This window comes from Callospermophilus lateralis, chromosome 9 (genome assembly GCF_048772815.1).
Source record: "Callospermophilus lateralis isolate mCalLat2 chromosome 9, mCalLat2.hap1, whole genome shotgun sequence".
NCBI classification, from domain to species: domain Eukaryota; kingdom Metazoa; phylum Chordata; class Mammalia; order Rodentia; family Sciuridae; genus Callospermophilus; species Callospermophilus lateralis.
The window spans coordinates 129,069,600-129,091,652 of NC_135313.1; positions in this window are offsets into that span (position 1 = coordinate 129,069,600).

A 22,053-nucleotide genomic window follows, 5' to 3' on the forward strand; every position below is an offset into this window, starting at 1 on the left:
CAAACACACACACATTATAATGTAGAAATATATATGCCAGTCGAAATTCATCATGAAAAATAATTCATCCGCATATCCAAAAATATTCATTTTACTGAACATGGATGTATGTATAATGTTGTTCATCTAGGAAGCTCACTCATGGGTTGAATTTTCAGTTTCAACAGCGTTTTGGAGGAGTGATCTCTTCTCACAATTTGTATCTGCCAAGTCAGCCACCTCAGAAGAATGTACGTGTGAAACCAGGTAGGATTCTATTTGTGCATATAAAAATACATGTGCTTAAAAGACTACACATAAAGAAAGGCAGGAATTCACATATTTCTTAACTTTAAAAACACATGGAGAATTATTTCAACAAATAATTGACTAGATTTATAACTCCTACCTTATATCATGCAAAAGGCAAGTACAACTATACACCATGACTCTTCTGAACTGCTTGTATTTCTATTCTGTTTGGGTTATTTTTCTCATCATATTAGTATTAGTAGTAAGAGTCTAGTAGAGTATGGGTTAGTGTCAGGGATTCAGTATTTCGAATGAAATATGGAAAATGAATCCAATGTGTATGAAAATATGTGCTACAAAAAAATCTTCCCCCTCTCATCTAGAACAATGACTTGACATTACCTTTGCCCCAAGAAAGTCACAATTAGTGGAGAAGAGTTAGAAAATCTGTGAACACATATCTGGAATGGAAAATGCTCATGAGTTCACAACCTTGGAGGTGGTAGAGGAGTTTCCAAAAGTAAGTGACATGGTAAACACTCCACAGACATGGAGCTCTGGTGGCCTAAACACTTCTTGAGAAACTGCCTTTGAGGTTGGGCACTTGAAATATACGTTGTTTTCAGGAGCTTTAGCTTCCTTTATAGTGAGACCATCAAACCTGGGTCTGCATCTATTTGACCTGGAGGACATGGTTTCTGATTTTCCAATGAACATGAGGCAGCAGTGCTGAATTTCTCTTTGTAGATAAACTGTTGCCACTGGGGGATAAGTTTCTCCCCGTGTGGACTGTGAAGCCATTTGGTCATTTTCCAATTTTTGTGGTGTTTCTTGCTGCTGCACTGGTAGTTTGGTATTGGCTTCACGAAATGCATGGAGTTCAACTGGGACACAGTGCTGGAGAGAGTTCTGTCACGTCTGGTAGGTCAGAGTCTGCAGTAGAATGTACCAACCAGGATTCTATCCCACATAGCTTGCCCCCTTGACAATAGCAACCGGATTTTAAACATTACCTTGAAACTTCTCCATATAACAAGATGCCTTTATATAGAATGGTCTGCTGGCTGCACCATGTCTGTCTCAAGCCATTTGAAAGACAATGGCAGATCCACATGGCACCGCCACAGATATTTTATCACACACCTGCCCACCACTGCTCTAGGCCCACTACTCAGCAGGCTCCAAATTACTGACATCTCTGTTCTACACATTTTCATGAAACCCGGTCAATCAAGGCACTGTCTGGTATACTCATGATCAGCAAAAGGACATCCAAAGGTTCTCAAGTGCCATCTGGTCATGGGAATTTCTAAACATCCATGGTATTTATCTAGCCATTTTTCACAGATGAAGTTGTTGGCACTGTGGGTTGCAATTCATTCAGGAACCATTAAATGTTGAGGAAGCTCATTTCAATAAAAGATCTGGAGAATTCTCACAGGCAAGGCTTCCCAAAGAGTGGCCAAAAGGTCACAAGAAGCCAGGCCAATTGAGGTATACAATGTGAGGTCCATGTGTGTTTTGACTCTCAACTATGGCTGCCAAGTATTTCAGAATAAAATCATGTGATATCCTGGCTGAGATTCCCAGTACTCTTGGGAAAGCCACCCTGGGCCTAAATCTCAGTTTCCAAGGGCAACTCTCATGTGTGGCCTCCTGAAATCGCAACACAATTCATGGCAATACTTCTCTGAGGTCAGTTCCAGAACGCATTCTCCAAGGGGAATCACACCAGTGTTAAAGCCCAGTTGGACCCAGTAATCTCTTCCAACTGCCACACAAATGACCACAATTAAAACCCAAACACTCCCACATTGCCCTCATCTTCTTCCACATAGACACTCCTCATAATCTCTGGCTAGAGTTTTCCATGAGGGGCGCAGCCCAAGACAGTGCCCAAAATAAGCTCCCTTGCCCCTCATTTGCCTAAATTCAGGGTGGCCTGGACACCCTTCCTGTGAACCAGGAGTGATTAAATAGGCCTGCCATTAATACTGCTCCACTTCTCCACTTTGAGGCCTTCTTACTGTGGGGTTTAGATCCTTCTTTTTTAAAAATATTTGAAATTTAATTGGAAAGTTAAAAAAAATGTATTGCAGAATATTAAATTTCTTATGGAAAAGCCTTCATCTTGTTTGTGAAGGAAACCTTGATGCCTTGCCAATCTGGTTATATGGAGACGCTCAAAAATTTCTGTTACATACTACATGGATGAATGGCTACAGCACATAGTTTTTTCAAACTGAAAGGCAGATAACAGCAAGTAAGAAAACAAATAAAAGACAATTTTTTTTAAAAACAAAGTTGTAAAATGTCTCAAATATTGGAAATTAAATTCCTTTTTTTTTCTTTTTTTTGGATGTTCAAAACATTATAAACCTCATGCTATATCATGTTTCATACATTTGACTCAATTGGGTTATGAACTCCCCTTTTTACCCCAATACAAATCGCAGAATCACATAAGTTACACACTCACTCATTTTTACATAATGGCATATTAATGATTGTTGTATTCTGCTACCTTTCCTATTCCCTACTATCCCCCTCCCCTCTCCTCCCATCTACCCTCTCTACCTCATCTGCTGTTGTTCAATTCTCTTCCTTGTTTTCCCCCCTTTCCCCTCACAACCTCTTATATTTAATTTTGTGTAACATTTAGTGTCTCCTACCATTTCCATATGCTTTCACTTCTCTCTCCCTTTCTCTCCCCCCTCTCATCTCCGTTTAGTGTTAATGTTTTCCTCATTCTCTTCTTCCCTGTTCTGTTCTTATTTGCTCTCTTTATATCAAAGAAAACATTTGGCATTTGTTTTTGAAGGATTGGCTAGCTTCGCTTAGCATAATGTGTTCTAATGCCATCCATTTCCCTTCAAATTCTATGATTTTGTCATTTTTTAGTGCTGCATAATACTCCACTGTGTATAGATGCCCCTTTTTTATCCATTCGTCTATTGAAGGTCATCTAGGTTGGTTCCACAGTGTAGCTATTGTGAATTTTGCCGCTATGATCATTGATGTGGCACTATCCCTAAAGTGCGCTCTTTTAAGATCCTCAGGAAATAGTCCGAGAAGGGCAATAGCTGGGTCAAATGGTGGATCCATTCCCAGCTTTCCCAGGAATCTCCATACTGCTTTCCAAATTGGCCTCAACAATTTGCAGTCAAAACCAGCAGTGTACAAGTGTACCCTTTTCCCCACATCCTCGCCAAAACTTATTGTTGTTTGATTTCAAAATGGCTGCCAATCTTACTGAAGTGAGATGATATCTTAGGGTAGTTTTGACTTGCATTTCCCTGACTGCTAGAGGTGGTGGGCATTTTTTCATGTACTTGTTGATGGATTGTATGTCCTCCTCTGTGAAGTGTCTTTTCAGGTCCTTGGCCCATTTGTGGATTGGGTTATTTGTTATCTTATTGTTTAATTTTGTGAGTTCTTTGTATATTCTAGATATTAGGGCTCTATCTGAAGAATGAGGGGTAAAAATTTGTTCCCAGGATGTAGGCTCTCTATTTACCTCTCTTATTGTTTCTCTTGCTGAGAAAAAAACTTTTTAGTTTGAGTAAGTCCCACTTGTTGATTCTTGTTATTAACTCTTGTGCGATGGGTGTCCTATTTAGGAATTTGGAGCCCAACCCCACGGTATGTACATCGTAGCCAACATTTTCTTCTATCAGACGCAGTGTCTCTGATTTTATATCTAGCTCCTTGATCCATTTTGAGTTAACTTTTGTGCATGGCGAGAGAAAGGGATTCAGTTTCATTTTGTTGCATGTGGATTTCCAGTTTTCCCTGCGCCATTTGTTGAAGATGCTATTCTTCCTCCATTGCATGCTTTTAGCCCCTTTATCAAATATAAGAAAGTTGTAATTTTGTTGATTGGTTTCTGTGTCCTCTATTCTGTACCATTGGTCCATCTGCCTGTTTTCTTACCAGTACCACGCTGCTTTTATTACTATTGCTTTGTAGTACAGTTTGAACTCTGGTATCTCTATAATTCCAGATTCACACTTCCTGCTTAGAGTTGCTTTTGCTATTCTGGGTCTTTTGTTTTTCCATTAGAATTTCATGATTGCTTTATCTTTTTCTACAAGAAATGCTGTTGGGATTTTGATTGGCATCGCTTTAAACCCATACAGAACTTTGGGTAATATGGCCATTTTGATGATGTTAGTTCTGCCTATGCATGAACAGGGTTCATTTTTACATCTTCTAAGATCTTCTTTTATCTCTCTCTTCAGGGTTCTGTAGATTTCGTTATATAAATCTTTCACCTCTTTTGTTAGGTTGATTCCCAAATATCTTATTTTATTTGAGTATATTGTGAATGGAGTGGTCCCTCATTTCCATTTGAGAAGTTTTGTTGCTGCTATACAGGAATGACTTTGATTTATGCGTGTTGACTTTATATCCTGCCACTTTGCTGAATTCATTTATTAACTCTAGCGATTTCTTTGTAGACCCTTTTGAGTCTGTTAAATATATTATCATGTCATCTGCAAATAGCGATAATTTAAATTCTTCTTTTCCTATTTTTATGCCATTAATTTCCTGTGTCTGTCTAATTGCTCTGGCTAGTATTTCAAGAACTAAATTGAATAGAAGTGGTGATAGAGGGCATCCCTATCTTGTTCCAGATTTTAGAGGGAATGCCATCAGTTTTTCTCCATTTAGGATGATGGTAGCCTGAGTTTTAGTATTTATAGCTTTTACAATGTTGAGGTAAGTTTCTGTTATCCCTAGTTTTTCTAGTGTTTTGAGCATAAAGGGATGCTGAACTTTGTCAAATGCTTTTTCTGCATCTATCGAGATGATCATATGGTTCTTGTCTTTAAATCTATTGATGTGGTGAATGGCATTTATTGGTTTCCGTATATTAACCTATCCTTGCATCCCAGGGATGAATCCTACTTGATCATGTTGCACAATTTTTTGATATGCTTTTGTATTCGATTCGCCAGGATTTAATTGAGAAGTCTTGCATCGAAGTTCATTAGAGATATTGGTCTGTAGTTTTCTTTCTTTAAAGTGTCTTGGTCTGGTTTCGGGATCAGGGTGATGTTGGCCTCATAGAATGAATTTGGAAGAGCTCTTTCTTTTTGTATTTCTTGAAATAGCATGAAAAATATTGGTATTAATTCTTCTTTGAAGGTTTTGTAGAACTCTTCTGTATACGCATCCGGTCCAGGGCTTTTTTGATTGGTAGTCTTTTGATGGCTTCTTCTATTTCTTCCTTTGTTATTGGTCTCTTTAAATTGTGTGTTTCTTCCTGACTCAATCTGGGCAGATCGTATGACTCAAGAAATTTATCGATATCTTCGCTATCTTCTATTTTATTGGAATATAGTGTTTCAAAATACTTTCTAATTATCTTCTGTATTTCTGTAGTGTCTGTTGTGATATTGCCTTTTTCATCCCGTATGTTAGTAATTTGAGTTCCCTCTCTTCTTCTTTTCATTAGCATGGCTAATGGCCTGTCGATCTTATTTATTTTTTCAAAGAACCAACTTTTAGTTTTATCAATTTTTTCAATTTTTTTGTTTCAATTTTGTTGATTTCTGCTCTAAATTTAAATATTTCTTGTCTTCTACTACATTTGCTGTTGTGTTGCTCTTCCTTTTCTAGGATTTTGAGGTGTAGTGTAAGTTCATTTATTTGTTGGTTTTTCTTTTTTTGAGGAAAGAACTCCAAGAAATGAATTTTCCTCTTAAAACTGCTTTCACTGTGTCCATAGATTCTGGTACATTGTGTCTGTATTGTCATTTGTCTCCAATAATTTTTTAACTCCTCCTTTATGTCTTCTGTCACCCATTGATCATTCAGTAACATGTTGTTCATTTTCCATGTGATGTAGAATTTTTCTTTCCTTCTTTTATCATTGATTTCCAGTTTCATTCCATTATGATCAGATATGGTGCATGGTATTATTTCCATACCTTTATATTTACTAAGAATTGCCCTATGGCATAATATATCTTTGAGTAGGATCCATGTGCTGCTACGGAGAAGAACGTGTATCCACTTGATGATGGTTGATATATTCTATATATGTCGGTTAAGTCTAGGTTATTGATTGTGCTTTTGAGTTCTATAGGTTCTTTATTCAGTTTCTGTCTAGAGGATCTGTCTAATGCTGAGAGTGGTGTGTTGAAGTCACCCATAATTATTGTGTTGTAGTCTATTTGACTCTTGAACTTGAGGAGAGTTTGTTTTATGAACGTTGCAGCTCCATTGCTTGGTGCACACAAATTGATAATTGTTATGTCTTGTTGGTGGATGGTTCCTTTTAACAGAATATAGTGTCCTTCTTTATCCCTTATGATTAACTTAGGTTTGAAGTTGATTTTATTCCATATGAGTATGGCCAATCCTTCTTGCTTCTGAGGGCCATGTGAGTGGTATGATTTTTCCCAACCTTTTACCTTCAGCCTGTGTATGTCTTTTCCTATCATATGAGTCTCCTGAAGGCAACATATTGTTGGATTTGTTTTTTTGATCCACGTTACTAGCCCATGTATCTTGATTGGTGAGTCTAGGCCATTAACATTTAAGGTTACAATTGAAATATGATTTGTACTTACAGTCATGTTTATTTATTTATTATATTTTAGTTTGGCTAGTTTTTACTTTTATGGTTATTTTCCTGCCCCTTTCCTGAGGTACCTCCCACTGTTACTTTTGAGCACTATTTTTCAATTTTTCTTCTTGTAAGTATTTTGCTCAAAATGCTTTGCAGTGCTGGTTTTCTGGCTGTAAATTCTTTAAGCTTTTGTTTCTTGTGAAAGACATTAATTTCATTTTCAAATCTGAAGCTTAATTTTGCTGGATACAGTATTCTTGGTTGGAATCCATTATTTTTCAGCATTTGAAATACATTGTTCTAGGATCTTCTCGCTTTCAATGTCTGTGATGAAAAATCAGTCGTTAACCTAATTGGTTTACCCCTGAATGTAATCTGCCTCCTTTCTCTTATAGCACTTAATATTCTCTCCTTGTTCTGTATGTTGGCTATCTTCATAATTATATGTCTTGGAGTTGGTCTATTATGGTTTTGAATGTTTGGGATCCTGTAGGCTTCCAGGAATGGCAATCCAATCCATCTTTCATCTCTGGGATGTTTTCTAGAATTATTTCATTTAATATGATGTCCATTCTTTGGTTTGAATCTCTATGCCTTCTTCTATGCCGATGAAGTTTTTATTTATTTATTTATTTTTATGACATCCCATATCTCTTGAATAGATTGCTTGAGGGATTTAAGCATCTTTTCTGTGTTGACTATATTCTTTTCAAGTTGATAAACTTTGTCTTCATTATCTGATGTTCTGACTTTTACTTGATCTAGTCTATTTGTAATATTCTCGTTTGAGTTTTTAATTTGGTTTATAGTTTCCTGCATTTCTAGAATTACTGTTTGAATTTTTTTAAGATCTCTATCTCTTGGTAAAGCTCGTTGTTTGCCATTTGAAATTGTTTGTTTAATTCATTTTCAAAATATACTTTTATTCCTTGGACTTGCTGCCTCATGTCTTCTCTAATATTCCTTTCCATCTGAGTTAGGTATGCCTTGAGTTCTTTTCCTATCCCTGTTTCTGATGCTTCTAGGTCCTCCTGTAGAATTAAGTTGTCCTGCATTGTTTGTACTCCTTTTTTCCCTTGTTTTTTCAGGATGTTCACGTTACTTTCCAGCTCTATTTGATTGCTGTGTTTCTGCTTTATTCTATAGATTTGTTTTGGTGTTGTATATCTCTGTTGTCTCTCTTTTGTGTTGGTAGACTATGCCTGCTAAAGTGGATTCCACTTTGAAGTAAATCCGAAGGCCGAGCTCCAGTGACGTCACCTCTCTGTTTTGGCGGGCCCCAGGCTCCTTGTCAAGGTGTGCGAATACAGGGGTGTGATTCGACTGTCTCTGGTTGGTTTCAGCTCTGGGTCACTGGCGGGCAGGCGGTCTCCAGCTGCCCAGTCACGCGGGCAGCAGGTGGGCTGTCACTGGCGGGCGGGCGATCTCTAGAAACCCAGTGGCATGGTCGGTCACCGGCGGGGGGCGTTTGCCAGCCGCCGAGTCATGTGGGCAGCCGGTGGACTGTCACCTGTGGGCCTGCAGTCTCCAGCCGCCCAGTCACATGGGACTGGCCCCTAGTCCCCTGGTTTCTCCTGCTAGTCCTGGTTTCTCCTGCCAGACCAGATTTCCCCTGAGTGATGCCTCTCAGCAGTTCAAACTATACTCTGGGCCTGCCGATTGTTGGGTGTGGAGGGTGTCTATTGGGAACTCAGACACTATATTGTTTTGATTTTTTCCGCTTGCCCCTCCCCCAGCACTGGCTAGACAAGTTTCGATTTTGCCACTGATGTGAGGGGAATTGAAAGTTAGGTGTCTCTAGTTTTATACGCGTCTTTATGCAGGCTTGCTCTGATAATCCCTCCCCCAGAAAGCCTAGGAGAGATTTTATGCGAATTCCCCAATGTATGAGAGATGAGCTGAGTAAAATACACCTGTTTTATTGTTGCAATCTGTTGGAGAGTGGCAGTGGTTACTTCAGCTCTTCAAGATGGTGGCCACTGGTTTTCTTGGTGGAGTTTCCATTGTGGTGGATAGAACTTTACCACTTCCTTCCCCGTCTGAAATCCTGAACTCAGCCCGGGGCTCAGTGGGGGCTCTACAGGCATGATTCCACAGAATCCTCAGCAACATTTCTCCCTACTTGCAGGTCACTTCTCAGTGGTGCCCCGCCATCTGTAACAGCGGGCCTGGCTGCACAATTCAATCAGCCTGGTTCTCCGGTCCCACAGTTGGTTATTAGGAACTCCGGCATTGTATTGTTTTGATTTTTTCCTCTTGCCCCTCCCCCAGTGCTGGCTAGACAGGTTTCATTTTCACCACTGATGGGAGGGGGAGTTAAAGGTCAGTTGCCTCTAGTTTTCCCCCATTTTTATGCAGGCTCGCTCTCATCATCTCTCCCCCGGAAAGCCTATAAGAGATTTTATGCGAAATCCACGATGTATGGGAGATGAGCTGAGTAACACACACCTGTTTTATTGTTGCAATCTGTAGGAGAGTGGTTGTGGTTACTTCAGCTCTCCAAGATGGTGGCCGTTGGTTTCCTTGGAGGAGTTTCCATTTTGGGAATTATAACTGTACTGTTTCTTCCCCGTCTGAAATCCTGAACTCAGCTAAGGCCTCAGTGGGGGCTTTACCGGCAGGATTCCACAGAATCTGCATCAACGTTTCCCCCTGCTTATTGGTCGCATCTCGGTGGTGGTGCGCCGTCTGTAGCCACTGGGCAAGCTGTGCGGATCAGTCAGATCGGATCTTGGATCGCACAGTTGGCTCGTGTTTGAGACTCAATTACCGAACCATGGTGCTAGAAGTCCTTCTTATAGCTTTTGGTGCACCCCCATTTTGCTGTAATTTTCTAACAAGATAGTTTTTTGTCGTTCTAACTCGTTATTCACGGGTGCAGTGGTGCGGTACACTGGGTGTGATGCACTCTATTCATGGCCATCTTGCAATGACGAAATATTATGATTTGTATGCACCATTTACTGAAGTTTGTTTTCAGTATTAGAAAACAAATATGAATTTCACGTGGATGAATATTTCTGTGAATAATCTTGTGAAAAGTTGATTATAAATCCACATACATGAATATGAATGATTTTAGGGAGTGTATTATAAGACACATACATTTCATATTTTGAAAAATCTGGAGACTGTATATATATATATATATATATATATATATATATATATATATATACACACACACACAAACACACACACACACAGACATTAAAAAGTAGCAATATATATGCCAATCGAAATTCATCATGAAATATATATCATCCACATATCCAAAAAAAAAATACATTTTACTAAAAATGGATTTATGTATAATGTTCACCTAGGAAGCTCACCCATCGGTTGAATATTCAGTTCCAACAGCGTTTAGGAGGAGTGATCTCTTCTCACAATTTGTATCTGCCAAGTAACCCACCTCAGAAGAAGGTACGCATGATACCAGGTAGGATTCTATATGTGCATATAAAAATACATGTGCTGAATAGGCTACAGAGAGACAGGAATTCACATATTTCTTAACTTCAAAACACATGGTGAACTATTTCAATAAACATTGACTATATTTATAACTTCTACTCTATATAATGCAAAAGGGAAGTCCAACTATACACCATGCCTCCTCTGAACTGCTTGTATTTCTATTCTGTTTGGGTTACTATTCTCCATCATAATAGGATTAGTAGTCAGAGTCTAGTAGGGAATGGGTTAGTGTCAGCGATTCAGTATTTCGAATGGAAAATAGAAAAATAAACCCAATGTGTTTTCAAATATGTGCTACACAAAAATCTTCCCACTCTCATCCAGAACAATGCCTTGATATTACCCTCGCCTGAAGTAATGCACAATTAGAGGAGAAGAGTTAGAAAATCTGTGAACACATATCTGGAATAGAATATGCTCAGGAGTTCACAAGCTTGGACGTGGTAGAGGAGTTTCCAAAAGTAAGGGACATGGTAAACACTCTACAAACATGGAGCTCTGCAGGCCTAAAGACTTCTTGAAAAACTTCCTCTAAATTTGGGCATTTGAAATATATGTTTTTGTCAGGAGCCTTAGCTTCCTATGTAGTGAGAGCATCAAACTGGGTCTGCATCTATGTTACCTGGAGGACATGGTATCTTATTTTTCAATGAACATGAGGCAGCAGTGCTGAATTCTCACTTTGAAGGTAAACTGTGGCAACTGGGGTCTAAGTGTCTCTCCGTGTTGACTGTGAAGCCATTTGGTCATCCTCTAGTTTTCCTGGTGTGTCTTGCTGCTGCACTGGGAGTTTGGTATTTGCTTCACGAAATACAAGGAGTTCAACTGGGACATAGTGCTGGAGGGAGTTCTGTCACATGCGGTGGGTCAGGATCTGTAGGAGAATGCACGAATGAGGCTTCTATCCCACATAGCTTGCCCCCTTGACCATAGCAACCTGATTCTGAACATTGCCCTGAAACCTCTCCATATAACAAGATGCCTTAACATATAAGGGTCTGCTGGCTGAGCCATGTCAGTCACAAGCCATTTGGAAGCCAATGGCAGATTCACGTGGCCCCAGCACAGACGTTTTATCACACACCTGCCCACCACTGCTCTAGGCCCGCTACTAAGCAGGCTCCAACTTACTGGCATCTCTGTTCTACATCATTTTCATGAAACCCAGTCAATCACGCATTGTCTGGTATACTCATGATCAGCAAACGGACATCAAAAGGTTCTCCAGTGACACCTGGTCATGAAAATTTTAAAAATCCCATGGTATTTATCAAGCCATTTTTCCAGGATGAAGTTGGAGCACTATGATTTTCAATTCATTCAGGAACCATTAAATTTTGAGGAAGCTCATTTCAATGAAAGCTCTGGAGAACACACACAGGCAAGTCTTCTAAAAAAGTGGCCAAAAGGTCACATGAAGCCAGGCCCATTGAGGTCTACAATGTGAGATCCATGTGTATTTTGATTCTCAACTATGGCTGCCAAGTCTGTCAGAATAAAATCATGTGATATCCTGGCTGAGATTCACCGTGCCTTGTGGAAAGCCTTCCTGGGCATACATCTCAATTCCAAGTGTTACTTTCATGCATGGCCTCCTAAAATCCCAACACAACTCATGGCAATACTTCTCTGAGATCAGTTCCAGAACTCAGTCTCTAAGGAGAATCACACCAGAGTCCAAGCCCAGGTGGAGCTAGTCATCATTTTCAACTATCCAACTAATAACCACAATTAAAACCAAAACACTTCCACATGGCCCTCATCTTCTTCCATATAGACACTCATTATAACCTCTGGCTGGAAGTTTCCATGAGGGGCGCAGCGCAAGAAAGTGTCCAAAATACACTCCCTTGTACCCTCATTTGCTTAAAGTCAGTGTGGCCTGAACACCTTCCTGTGAACCAGGAGTGATCATGTAGGCCTGCCATTAATACTGCTCTCTTTCTCCAATTTGAGGACTACTGACTGTGGGGTTTAGATTCTTCATGTTAATTGGAAACATGAGAAAACCCAAGCACCTTTGAGCTTCCCTCTTCAGGGCTTTGAAGAAATCATTTGACCCAAAGGATCCCTATTCTCACTTGATGGAGGTCAGGAACCTTACAGAGGAAGGCGAGAGACTTCATCCACAATGGCCATTTTGGGTTTGGATGAAAACATTGGATCCATCAGGTGCTGAGAATCTAACTACAGCCTCACACAGGGCCAAGAGGCTAATTCAGACACATCCATTTCCAAAGCAAATAAGCAAAAAGCCACAGGTGATGCTCATTCATTTCCATTTGAAACTCTTTTCTTCAGGCTTCACAAAGTTGTGGCCTGAGGCAAGGACCTTCCTGAAATTCAGGGCAACAAACAATAGGTAAACAAATGGCACAAAGCAGGGTTTCTCCACTGAGACTTTCCTGGTCACACTGATATCTGAGTTTTCTGAGATGCTCACCATTCCCGTCAGCTATCCAGTACATAGCCATATCACAGAGCTTGTAGGTGGTACATATCTTGGACACAAAACCATGAGGCTATTCTGGAGAGTGGCCAGAATTCAGGAAGAAAACAGAAACTTCGGAAGATAGCAGGTGTTACCCTTCAAAAAGGCAAGCCGCAGTCCAATTATAATTTGGGCAGGATGAATGCTGGGAAGCTTTCTACTAAACAGGACACATCCATTGATGCATTCTATTTTCTAATGTCTACAATCACGGACAGAGTGGGATACACAGATATAGAAGCACTCGCCTTGTCAAACGACTTACTAGAAACAGTCAATGCCAATCCAAAGAAACAGCCTTTCCTACCTATTCTCAGAACATGAGACAAAACCAAAAACACACACCCACACCCATAAAGGCACCCTCTTTGTCCAAGTAGGTCTGTGACTATCCAGAGTGTCTTCTGAATGATGGGCTACATTATATTCCCCCAAAATGGCCTCTCCTGTCTCAAATCTGGTCTCCTTGGCCAACTCTGTGAAGTTGTCAGGAGTCATAGGTGAGCCACTACCAGCTTTCTCAGGTAAGGCCCCTCTTCAGAGCTTTCCTGGCATTTGGACATCCTCACATCTGTAGGCACTAAGAAAGACTGACCCTGTCCTTGGTAAATTGAAACAAGTGAGACCACTGGGACTGGGACTGCAACTGACTCTGGGTGCCTCTATTCCTGGATCACAAGTTCAGAGAGTTCCATCGCCAAGGAGGTGAGGTGAGGTCACTTCCTTCAGGAACTGAATGAGGTCACTGCCTTTGCAACCTCTTTGTCCTGACAGTTACTTCTAGGGTCCCATGAGATGGAGGCTCTCCCTACCTCCTGTGACACTTTCACAAGTTAGAATGATATATCAACCATAGGCACCTGGGAACAGCTCTTCACACAGGCCTTGTTTGGTCCATCTTCTCTACATTTAGAAGATAGAGGTTGTTGGTTGATTCAGACACATCCCTTCATCCTGACCAGGTTGTTCGACATGGAATTTGACTTTTGCTCTCTCAGGTCCTTCATAGCTGCCTACATCTTCTCCAGGAATCATGTGTGCATGGACCTTTGATGTTCTCAGCAGGTGGAAGATCCCCTACATTCCTTTATTGTAAGACAAACTCTGTCCCTCCTCTTCTGTAAAGTTAGATTGAGGGAACAGTGTATGTTTAGGGTTAATATCATGTTTGATTTGGGTTAGGAATCTCTCTGCCTGATAAATAATGGTATTGGGAACCTGTGATATTTACAAGAATATATAGGTGAAATACAAGTATGAAAACAGAAATATAGGTAAGATTTGAAACCAGAAGGGCATTGGACCCCTGAGTGGGATACTTAGGTTTGAATTATGTTCTGCATACATGTCTCAGATAAATTGAAATACAATGGCTTAGGACCTTATACCTTGGATGATTGATTGTCAAAGAGTACATCGAGTCAAAAAGCGAGAGTCAGTAGGATTAGGAAGATAGTCAGTAGGTTTGGAAATAAGAGTGAAAATAGGATTTGGACCAAAATTTCTTTAGCAATAGGGTCTAGGGTAGACAGTGAATGTATATGTCAGCATATGTAGTGTCAGACACAATGATGAACTGGGGAAAATATGTAGAAAAGCAGATATCAACAGAGATATTAGGAAATCAGGCAAAGTATAAAGTGCGTGATAGGATTAGACATTTTCAACAGGCTTGAGGTTTAATATATAATCTGAGGAAGAAACAAATATGTAGTCACCAATAGGATTTACATTTGAGAGCATTAGGCAACCTGGACACTGTTGTTCTAGTAATCCATGCTCACTTTCCATTTAAGCTTTGATACAATCATGAGTGTGGCCTTTGCTTTTTGTGTGCAGAATATTACTGTGATAATATATATATATAGATATAGATATAGATATATAGATAGATAGATAGATAGATAGATAAGGTGACATGAGTATTTCTTTCACCATTTCTGGTAGCAATATTTTGAAGAGGTATAAATTAGTATTGGGGGGACAAATAGGTGTACACTGTGTCTAAGAAAATAGAGATAATGCATTAATAGACCATACTGTGAATAAATAGCATAACTGATTCCAACTTTAAATAATGGATTGAATTGAAATGTGAAAATATACAGGAAATCTTATCTTGATGTACATACAGTCATTCCAACCAGTTATACATCAAATGGTAATATTAATGTTATGGTTTACCTTGAAGAGTGTGTGAGTTTAGTTTCGAAATTGATTATGGAAATCGAAAATAATGTGTTTGAAAAGAAGTCTCATGAAAAGACGAGTCAAGTAACATGGAGGAATATATGTGTTCTGAAGCAGGAAGTGATTGAAAGTGAAACAAATTCCTATGAATTTCTGAACTTTTAGATGAAATATATATCCTATGATGTGCAAAAACTGAAGAAATAGTAATGTACCAGTGTTGAATTAAAATGAACGTCAAAATACAAATCATGTCCCATAGGAATCTACTTGCATTTATGTTAAACTGGATCATTTACTGTAGAAATATTAGGATATGTAAGCACCGTTTATTGAAGTTAGTTTTCAGTATGGGAAAGAAATATATATTTCAGGTGGATGAGTATTTCTGAGAATAATCTTGTGAAAAGTTGATTATAAATCCACATACATGAACATGAATGAATTTACGGAGTGTATATAAGACACATATATTTCATATTTTATAAAATGTGGAGAGTGTATATATATATATATATATATATATATATATATATATATATATATCACAAAAAATACATTAAAAATATCAATATGTATATGCCAATCGTAATTCTTCCTGTAATATAAATCATCCACAGATGCAAAAATATTTATTTTGCTAAACATGGATTTATGTATAATATTGTTCTACTAGGGAGCTCATGCATAGTTTGAATTTTCAGTTCCAACACCGTTTAGAAGTCATCTCTTTTCACAATTTGTTTCTGCCAAGTCAGCCAACTCATAAAAATGTACGTGTGATACCAGGTAGAATTCTATATGTGCATTTAAAAAATACATGTGCTGAGGAGGCTACAGAGAAAGGGAGACAAGAATTCACATATTTGTTAACTTTAAAAACACATGGAGGACTATTTCAATTAAAAATTGAGTTGATTTATAAAACCTACCCTTTATCATGCAAAGGGAAGTCCAACTATACACCATGCCTTCTCTGAAATGCTTGTATTTTCATTCTGTTTGGGTATCTTTCTCCATCATATTAGGATTAGTAGTCAGAGTCTAGTAAGGTATGAGTTCGTGTCAGGGATAAAGTATTTCAAATGGAAAATTGTAAAATGGATCAATGTGTATGCAAATGTGTGCTACAAAAAAAATTTTCCCACTCTCATTCAGAACAATGCCTTGAATTACCTTCACCATAAGTAAGACACAATTAGAGGAGAAGAGTTAGAAAATCTTTGAATACATATCTGAAATGGAAAATTCTCAGGAATTTACAAACTTGGAGATGGTAGAGGAGTTTCCAAAAGTAAGGAACAGTGTAAAACCTCCACAAACATGGAGAATTGCCTGCCTAAAGACGTCTGGAGAAACTGCCTGTAGGTTGGGCACTTGAAATACATGTTGTTGTCAGGAGCTTTGAAATACATATTGTTGTCAGGAGCTTTAGCTTCCTTTCTAATGAGACCATCAAAGCTGGGTCTGCATCTCTGTGATCTGGAGGACATGGTTTATAATTTTCCAATGAACATGAAGCAGCAGTGCTGAATTCTCTTTGTTGTGAGAGCATCAAAGCTGGGTCTGCATCTATGTGACCTGGAGGACATGGATTCTTATTTTACGATGAACATGAGGCAGCAGTGCTGAATTCTATCTTTGTAGGTAAACTGTGGCCACAGGGGGCTAAGTGTCTCCCCATGTGGACTGTGAAGTTATTTTATCATCCTCCACTTTTCATAGTGTTTTTTGCTGCTGCACTCGGAGTTTGGTGCTTGCTTCACGAAATACAAGGAGTTCAACTGGGACACCATGCTGAAGGAAGTTCTGTCACGTGTGGTGGGTCAGGGTTTGCAGGAGAATGCACCAACAGGGCTTGTATACCACATAGTTTGCCCCCTTGACCATAGCAACCTAATTCTGAACATTGCCCTGAAACCTCTCCATATAACAAGATGCCTTTACATATAAGGGTCTGCTGACTGCACCATGTCAGTCACAAGCCATTTGGAAGCCAATGGCAGATCCACATGACCCCCCAACAGATGTTATATCACACACTTGCTCACCACTGCTCTAGGCCCACTACTTAGCAGGCACCAACTTAATGGCATCTCTGTTCTCCACCATTTTTATGAAACCCAGTCAATCAAGGCACTGTCTGGTACAGTCATGATCAGCAACAAGACATCCAAAGGTTCTTCAGTGCCACCTGGTCATTGGAATTTCAAAAATTTCATGGTACTTATCTAGCCAATTTTCAAGGATGAAGTTGGAGTCACTGTGGGTTTCAATTCATTCAGGAATCATTCAATGGTGAGGAAGCTCATTTCAATTAAAGTTTTGGAGAACTCGCACAGCCAAGGCCTCCCAAAGAGTGGCCAAAAGGTCACATGAATCCAGGCCCATTGAGGTCTACAAGTGAGGTCCATGTGTGTTTTGACTAGCAAATATGGCTTCCAACTCATTCAGAATAAAGTTATGTGATATCCTGGCTGAGATTCCCAGTGCTCTGTGAAAAGCCACCCTGGGCCTAGATCTCCGATTCCAAGGGCGAATCTCATGCGTGGCCTCCTAAAATCCCAACACAATTCATGGCAATACTTCTTTGATGTCTGATCCAGAACTCAGTCTTTAAGGGGAATGACACCAGAGTTCAAGCCCAGGTGGATCCAGTCATCTCTTCCAACTGCCACACAAATGACCACAATTAAAACCAAAACACTCCCACATGGCCCTCATCTTCTTAAAAATAGACACTCATCATAACCTCTGGCTGGAGGTTTCAATGCGGGACGCATCCCAAAAGAGTGTCCAAAATATTCTCCCTTACCCCTCATTTGCCTAAAGTCAGGGTGGCATGGACACCTTTCCTGTGAACCTAAAGTGATCCAATAGGCCTGCCATTAACACTGCTCTGCTTCTCCAAATTGAGGCCTACTGACTCTTAGGGATACATTCTTTATGTTATTTGGAGTCATAAGAAAACACAAGCACCTCTGCAGGGCTTTGAAGAACTCATTTGACCCAAAGGATACCTATTCTCACTTGATAGAGGTCAGGAACCTAAAAGGGGAAGGCAAGAGACTCTTAAACAATGAAAGATTTTTGGCCATTTTGCTTTTGATTGCACACATGGAATCTATCTTTAGATCTATCATGTGCTGAGAATCTAAGCCACAACCTCATACAGGGCCAAGAGGCTGATTCAGACACATCCCTTTCCAAAGCAATTAAGCGAAGAGCCACAGATTATGCCCATTTATTTCCATTTGAAAACTGTTTTATTCAGGCTTCACAAAGGGGTGGCCTGAGGCAAAGACCTTCCTGACATTCAGGGCAACAGAACCATAAGTAAGCAAATGAACCAAAGCAGGGTTTCTACAATGAGAGTTTACTGGTAACACTGATATCTGAGTTTTCTAAGATGTTCCCATTCTCTACAGCTCTCAAGTATATGGACATGTCACAGAGCTTGGAGGTGTTACATATCTTGGACACAAAACCATGAGCCTCTTCTGGAGAGTGGCCAGAATTAAGGAAGAAAATAGGAACTTAGGAATTTACTAGGTGTTGCCCATCCATAAGGCACGCCACAGTCCATTCATAAATTAGGCAGGATGAATTCTGGGAAGTTTTCTACTAGACAGGACAAATCCATTGATGCATTCTCTTTTCTAATGTTTACAACCATGGACACAGTGGGATTCACAGACATAGAAACACTAGCATTGTCAAACGACTTACTAGAAACAGTCCACTCCAATCCAAATAAAGAGCCTTTCCTTCCTATTCTCAGAACTTGAGAGAAAACCACAAACTCACACCCAAACCCAAAAAGGAACCTCCTTAACCCAAGTAGGTCTGTGACTATCCAGAGTGTCCTCTAACTGGTGGGCCATACTATGTTCCCCTGAAATGGCCTGTCCGGTTCCACATCTAGTCTCCTTGGCAAACTATGTGAAGCTGTCAGGAGCCGGCAGTGAACCAATAGCTGCTTTCTCAGGAAAGGTCCCTCTTCAGGGCTCTTCCGGCATTTGACCATCCTCATATCAGTAGGTACCAAGAAAGACTGACTCTGTCCTTGGTAAATCCAAACAAGTGAGACCACTGGGACTGGGACTGGGACTGGCTCTGGGTGCCTGGCTTCCTGGATCTCACGTTCAGAGATTTCCAACACCAAGGAAGTGAGGTGAGGTCCCTTACTTCAGGAAATGAATGAGGTCACTGCCTTGGCCACCACTTTGTCCTAACAGTTGCTTCCAAGGGTCCCATGAGATGGAGGCTGCTCCTACTTCCTGTGACACTTTCACAAGTTAGAATGGTATAACAACCATAGGTACCAGGGAACAGCTTTCCACACAGGCATGGTTTGATCAGTCTTCTCTACATTAGGAAACGAGAGGCTGATTCAGACACATCCCTTCATACTGACCAGGTTGTTTGCCATGGAATATGACTTTTGCTCTCTTAGTTCCTTCATAGCTCCCTGCAACTTCTCCAGGGTATCATTTCTGCATGGACCTTTGATGTTCTCAGCAGGTGGAAGATACCCTACATTATTGTATTGTAAGACAAACTCTGTCCTGGCTAATCTGTAAACTTAGTTTAAGGGAACAGTGTATGGTTAGGGTAATAACAGGTTCGAATTTGGTTAGGAATCATACTGAGAAATGAACAATGGTATTGGTAACTTGCGATATTTACAAGAATATATTGGTGAAATATAATTATGAAAACAAAAATTTAGATAAGATTTGAATCCAAGAAGGGCAATGGGCTCTTGATTGGGATATTTAGCTTTGAATTATATTCTGCACAGATGTCTCAGATAAATCAATATACAATAGCATAGGACCTTGTACCTTGGATGATTGATTGTCGAAGATATCATCCAGTCAAAAAGGTATAGTCGGTAGGATTAGGAAGATAGTGGGTATGTTTATAAAAAAGAGTGAGTATAGAATTTAGACAAAAAGTTCTTTAGCAATAGGGTTTCAGATAGAGAGTGAATGTAAATGTCAGCACATGTGAAGAGTCAGTCACAAAGATGAACTTGGGAAAATATGTAGGAAAGCAGATATCAATAGAGACATTAGGAAATCAGGCAAAATACAAAGTGAGTGATAGGATTAGACATTTCCAACAGGGTTGAGGTTCAATATATAATCTTAGGAAGAAACAAATATGTAGTCACCAATAGGATTTATTTGAGAGCATTAGGCAACCTGGATATGGATGTTTTAGTAATCCATGCTCACTTTCCATTTAGACTTTGGTGAAAGGTTAATAAAATAGGTAATTGTCACTTCCTGGTTTTCTGTATGCTGAACAAAACACTGATTAAATCTTTAGGACTGTTTGCTAATCTTGTTTCCAGAATGTGCTGTCCCCAACTGCCAAACTGCAGAATGTACACCCTCACCCGTTTGGACGCAAACTGCCCCCTTGCCCTCCACCATCAATAAACTTCTCTCCCTGCCCTCTCCAAGGAAAGTATATAAGCTCTGCTTAAGCTGTTCTCATTGCTCTCTGCTCTATTCAAGTGATCTGTGAGCTTCAGAATGGTGGACTTCCAATAAATCCTTTACTGTTGCATGAGACATTATCTTGGTGGTCTCTTCCTCTGATGCTCGCCCGAACTTTACATCTGGAGGCACCAGCGAGATCCAGCAGCGGCAGACGAAAGACCCCCAAGGGGCTCCTTTCAGGGTAAGTAAGGCGACTCTTTCTGGTTTCAGGTTTCAAGTTAGGATTTGCCAAAATCGCTATCGGTGATGAGAGTGAGCTCTCTCTGACGGTGGCTGACAGATGTGTCACAGATCCACAGGCCACGTCCCTGGGACACGCCCCAGAGGACTCAGGAAATCAAGGAACAATAGTCTGCTCAACTCAGTGATATTTTGTTTCGGATTTGGTATTGCCAGTCCATCAGGTTTTGCCGGGTACTCAGTCCTGGTCTCAGTATTGGATGTCCATTGCCTGTCTTTATTGTCTTGTCTTCTCTGTGTAGTGTGCCGTTGTTTTCACTGTTTGTGTATCTCTCATTTTGGGACAGAGCACTTCAATACCTCTCTCCCTGACCCTTGATCACTTTACCAAAGTTCGCTTAAGGGCCCAGAATCTTTCTTTTTCAGTAAAACGCTGGACCTGGCAGACTCTCTGTGCCTCAGAATGACACACCTTTGGAGTTGGATGGCCCCCAGAAGGATGTTTCTACTTCCCAGAAATTTGAAAAATGAGAGATATTCTCTTTCAGCTGGGGCCACATAGCCATCCAGATCAACAGCCATATATCTTAACTTGGCAGGACCTCTGCAAATCTCCTCCTCCATGGGAGAAGCCTTTTCTTGTTCCTGCCCCCACTCCTACTCCTTCCACCATGATTCTATTTCTCAAACCCTCTGCTCCTCCTCCTCCACCCTCTGTTCTCCCTGAGTCTCAAGACTCTACTGGACTCTCCTCCCCCTTCTTATCCCCTGCCCTCGTTCCCCAAACCCAACAACCTCTAAGTGATTCCAATGCTGCTGACTCAGCCTCTCCGCCATTGGAGGAAGTTAGGCCGGCCCAGCGCCCTTTAGATAACTCCCCCGCATCACACACAGCCCCTCCTTTCCTGGAGGAAGCTGGCCGGCTAAAAGAACTCAAAGAACTCCCTGGCGTTTTCACACCTGCCTACTTGGGATGACTGCCAACAAATCCTAGGGACTCTCTTCATGACAGAGGAATGAGAGAGAAACCTCCTGGAAGTTAGAAAAAAATATCCTCGGTCCAGACGGGTGACCAACAGAACTTCCCAACATAATCAAAGCTGGCTTCCCCTTGAACTGACCCAAGTGGGACCCTGACACCTTTGAAGGTAGGGAGCATCTGTCCACTTATTGCCGGGCCCTAATAATGGTTTCCAACTGGTCGGTAGGCAACCAAGTAATTTGGCCAGGTTAAGAGAGAATATTAAAGGGCCTGATGAATATCCCTCTTTGTTTCTAGAGAGAATTATGGAGGCATATAGGAGATTTACTTCTTTTGTTCCTCAGGCAGAGGATCAAAATGCATCTGTCATGATGGCCTTCATTGGGCAAGATGCCCTGGATATTAA